Below are 5,122 nucleotides of genomic sequence, written 5' to 3'. Positions count from 1 at the left end.
AGACCAGTCTTGACGAGGTTTTCTCACTTGATAAATGAAGACGATAATAACAACGGTACTTACCCCACACAGATGCTGAGAAAGTTCTCATGGAGACCTGAAGACTGACGGGCACGTAGGTGTCCCAGAAACGTTCGCTGCTACTCTTCCTGTAAGAGAGGGGTTAACAGGATGAGCTTCAGAGTCAAACAGAACCACTGCCCACTAGAGCTGAGGATCCCCGCCCGGCACCCTGCTTTATTCCTCCATATGATGGGCAGAAGCACATTATTTACCTTCCCGGGCTGCCATGAAACTCAGGTAAGACAGGCAAGGCACTTCCTGCAGTGCCTCGTAAGTACTTAACTCTGCTTTTGCCTCCATTATTCAGTTTCTCACAGGCCCCAATTAAGCCTTGCCTCCCCAACTGGCTGGTCAGGCCTCTCCCACCATTATCTCCAGGTCCCCCAGGGTCTCTCTACTGGGGCTGGGGGGAGAAGGTTCCGGATACACACTCTCCCTTTGAGGGTTGTTACATCCCAGCGCCCTCTATTGGGGAGAAGAAACAACAGACTTGGCTGGGGAGCTGGGTGAGATCACATTTATCTAGTAAGAAGCTCCGAAGTGAAAACTAGCATTTGTACTTATTGCATTTCACCTCCAAATCTGATTACATTTCTCTCCCGCTGTAAATCTGCCTTCTCTTCTGCCAACCTATTATTAAAGCCAGGACGGAATTGGTGGAATGACACGTAAAATTTCCATCTTGGCTTTGACATTCCAGGAAGTTACAAACCAATTACATCTGCTGAGCCTCAGGCCCCGATGAATCACCGAGCACAGCAAGGGATGGTAAGAGGCCAGAGTGGCCAAGAGGGAGACAGCGAGTTGGGAATCAAAGGTCAATTAAAAGAAAACAGGCCGTTTTAATTGGAATGTCTTGCTTATATTCACATCCCTTTCCCATAAATGAGAAAGTAAATGACGCTTGTTCATTTGTGTGGGTATGGTGGGTGTTTTTTAAAGACAATGAAGGCTTTTGAAATGGTTTCGGAGTCTCAACGATTTAAAATTTGACGTGCCCCAGGGGGAAAAGATGCAATCTGGTGACCTGCCCAAATGCCAGGAGCTCTTGGGTGGCTGCCTAACAAAGAGCCACCGGCACTCACTTTAGGGGCATATGGGTCTAATGACACCGGTTAATGACACCAGTTCCAGCTTTGGGAATGGGCACGTCTGTGGCTCCACCGCTTAACAACTCTATGAACTCAGCCAAAGTATGAGCAACTCCTCTGGGCCTCTATTTCCTCATTAGTAAGATGAAGATAATAACGCCATCCACTGGTTATTTTAAAGGTAAAGCTACATAACGTAGCCACAGTGTGAAGCACCACGCCTGGCCAGGTATTTCCTTCCTCCTTGCTCAGCGGACGTGATGCCCCACCAGAAGACCTCAGATAAGTACATTCTGACTGGACCCTGACTTAGGGGTATGCACCTTCCCGAGGGGGGCTTAGGTTCCAGGGCAGTCGGTTTATATTTTCTTCCTGTGGATTTCTTGGTCCTGTTCCTCTCCTAGAGACAAACGGCTGGTGGGGGTTCAGCACCATGGACAGCAGGGACGCTGGGCTAGCACTGTGGCCCCTCCCTCCTGTCAGCTCGTGGCTCAAAGACTTCCTGGGACCTTGACAGCTGACTCAGTGCTAGGCTGGGGTCTTAGGGCTCTGGCCTTCATCAGTGGGGGACATTTTGCTTCCAAGTTCACATTTCTCCTCGTCGCTACAAGAAACCCCCAGGCTTTTCCTGCAGGCGTGGTGGTCCTGGACAGGAAGGGGGAGACGGCGGGACAACTAGGAGGGGAACTACCCACGGTAATTCCTGGGACGTAAGACCTAGGACGTGAAGCCTGGGTGGAAACTAAAAGGATTTTTGAGAAGAACCAAGCTGGTATGAATCTGAAGGATGAGGAAAAGAGACAACGGGAAAAAGCGTAGCAAACAGTGAGAAGAGTCAAGTGCAGCGTGAAGCACGGGCGCAACACGGCCCGAAGCGGCTCACGAACACGACCATGAGTAGTGAGTGGGCACCTGCAAGCCCTTTCTACGTGATGCGCAGAACACACGGCGGGGGGGGGGGGGTCAGCCTGGAACTGAAGGGAGAGGAAGGAAGAAAACAATATCCACACAGAACACACCGCTGCCTTGCAGCCATCAACACCTGTTAATCCATTTGCCAGGTTTGCTTCCCGAGAACACCTGCTCCTCTATTCCCTGCGTATCGCGTGTTGTCCTTGAAACCAGAATGCCAGTTTCCCAGGGAGGAGCAGACACCAACAAACAGCTGGCAGGAGTCACCCAGCTGGCCCTCCCTCCTCCTCCCAGCCCTGTCCCTTTGCTGCAAGGCCAGCCCACAAGCTGCTCCCTCCCTCTGCCCACACCTGAGACCCACTTTGCAGCAAGCTCTGGCATTGCTGCTGCCGAGGAGTCCTGCCACACTTCACCTGGCCCATGCTCTGAGTGACCAGTGGAGGGGGAATCAGAGGGCACCCCTCACTCCCTCCCGGACTCCTGCCCAGGCCTCTGTCTGTCTCCCAAAGCTGGACCAGGTCACCCTTTAGAGGGTTTTCTCTCCACCTCAGTGCTTCTCAAAGTGTGGTCCTGCAACCAGCAGCGTCTCCTGGGAACTTATTAGAAATGCGAATTCTCCGGCTGGACCCCAAACCCCTACAACAAAATGCTCTGGGGAAGAGGCCCAGCATTCTGAACACGCTCTCCCAAGGGCTCTGAGCAGAGCTCGCCTCAAACACGCTTCCGTGTGAGAACCCGTCTGCAGGAACCAAAGGAAGACGGTGCCTAAAGTTCCAGTGTGTGAAATTGTTCTGTTGTTCCCCTCAGCTGGTAGACCTCCGGATTAGCTCCAATTTTTCCTTAGAACAACAAAAAATCTGCATTGGACATTCTGTCATATACACCTTCATGGACCCACACAAGGCTTTCTGGGGGCTTTGCAGGACAAAGGACGGACACAGTCAAACAGGGCTAGCTATGCCTGCGGCTTCCTCAAAGGCTGCGCCAATTTCATTTCCACCACAGAAAATGAAAGGGTGGGCGTAGCCTCCACAGCCTTTCCAGCTTAAACCAAGGGTTCTCAATGTTGTCATTTTCTTTTCCGCTAGGAGAGCTGAAAATGGTATCTTGTTTAGATTTGCATTTCTTTAAGAGTGAAACCGAACATCTTTTCTTACGTTTATCTGCCATTTTAGCATAGCACCTTTGGGGGCTTGCTCGGTGTTCAGCCATCAATGGGCAGGAGTTGTCTCATGAAAAAAGAAAAAGAAAAATGCTGCCCACCCCGTCTCGTCTGCAGAGGGCTTTGCTCTCTCAGGAAAGGACCGTAAAAGGTTTAGGGTTGAGTGCAGGGTGACCAGCTGCGGTGGTTTGCTGGGAGGGGTGGGGGTTTCCCAGGACACGGGACTGAGTTGGTCCCCCAGTTGAGCGAGTTGCTCTGGGCACAACACAGCACAGCACCAGCCAGCCCGGGAGCAGGCTCCCAGCCCCGACCCGCAGGTCTCCTTCTTCCCCAGGGGCCTTTTGTGAACAGGCACAAGTGGACCCAGGGGGACTTGGGCCTCTCTCTCTCTCTCTCTCATCTCTCAACAGCAAGCGTTTGTCAGGAGCCTGGCAAGGAGTCAGTAGCTGGAGTTAGACTGAAGCCTGTCACAGAGCTGAGGTCGGGGACACACCCAACACTGCAGTGTCCTAATCACACAAAATTGCGATCCATCGGTGATTTTTACGTGAAAACGGAGTGGGGAAAGCACGGGCTTTGGAGTGGACAGACTTGAACTCCAATCATCCCAGCCAACCTCTTCCAAGCTGCCTCATCGTGGAAACTGCTCTCACCCTCCGTTTTCTCTTTTCTAAAATGGGACCAGTAATACCTACGTCGTAGCAGAATGGTTGAGACGTGAGGAGAGCAGGAGGAAGAGGAGGCGGAAAGGGCAGATTATTCTTTCTCTCATTAACAAACAAAATTCAACTGAGTACGTGTGAAAGACCTTAGTGGGTTTGTTCAACAATTCATGAATCGGGCAGCATCCATCTAGCAGATGGGAAGCAGCTCCCAAGAGCTAGGAAGACGAGATTTCCTAGGCAGAGGGCAGCAGAAATAAGGAAGTTACGAGGCAGAAACGCAGGTTGGCTATTGCAACGTCACTGTCCTCTAGGGAATGGCAGGGGTCAACCAGGCAGATGACTCACTAACACTGAGCAGGCGATTCCTCATTGGCTGGTGTACGGTTCCCTTTCTGGGAGCGGTGGAACTGTAATGAAGTCTCGGTTTGCGACAGGGGCTTAGCATAAGTGACTTCATTTTGGGCCTGTTACTGACACTGTCCAGGTGGAAGGAGCAGCACGCAGAGACTAGCCTGGCTTCCACGCACAGCGAGCGGCACCTGCTTCTGGGCTCTGTACTACCCTGCCTGGCCCAGGGCTCAGGCGGGGCCTGACGTCCCGCCCACACTCTCCTTGCCAAGGCACAGCCCCCGGCACAGGGCTGGATGTGCCGGGAAAAAGAGGCCCGTTTTCTTCCTCGAAGGAGCCTTCCCCTTGCCTAACTGTGTGGCCGTGGGCCTGTGTCTGCCCAGAGGGGGCACATTTTGCAAATCCACACACAGGAGCTGTCCAGATTAGCAGCTAGCCCGGGTCTGCACCACCTTGCACCACTGTGGCCCCACCACCTCTCCTAGCCCCAGAGGAGGGAGCATGGGTGGCTCTCTATTCCCCCAGCCCCAAGCTAGGCTTATCCGAACGGGTCACCTGAAGAGCAATCTTCTGTCCATTATGAATCACAAATCATTTGCAAATTAGGAAGCTGCCTGAACGCTGGCACAAGGTCCCCATGAATTACCATCTGAGGCAGATGGCTGCCAATTAACGGACGTCTCAGCCATGCTGGATTCAGCAGGGCCTCACACACGGGCACCTCAAACGGCCTTGTTCACCATCGAGGCTCCCGCTCCTCTCGATGCGGAAGCACCTCCACCCCACCCTCACCCAGAGCGTTTACAGACCCGACAGGAGCCCGGCTGTGGGCCTGCAGGGCCGGCTTTGGGCTGAATACCACGCCTCCCAGCAGCCAGACC

This window comes from Rhinolophus sinicus, linkage group LG18 (assembly GCF_036562045.2).
Source record: "Rhinolophus sinicus isolate RSC01 linkage group LG18, ASM3656204v1, whole genome shotgun sequence".
In the NCBI taxonomy this organism is placed as follows: Eukaryota; Metazoa; Chordata; class Mammalia; order Chiroptera; family Rhinolophidae; genus Rhinolophus; species Rhinolophus sinicus.
This window is presented reverse-complemented; position numbering follows the sequence as displayed.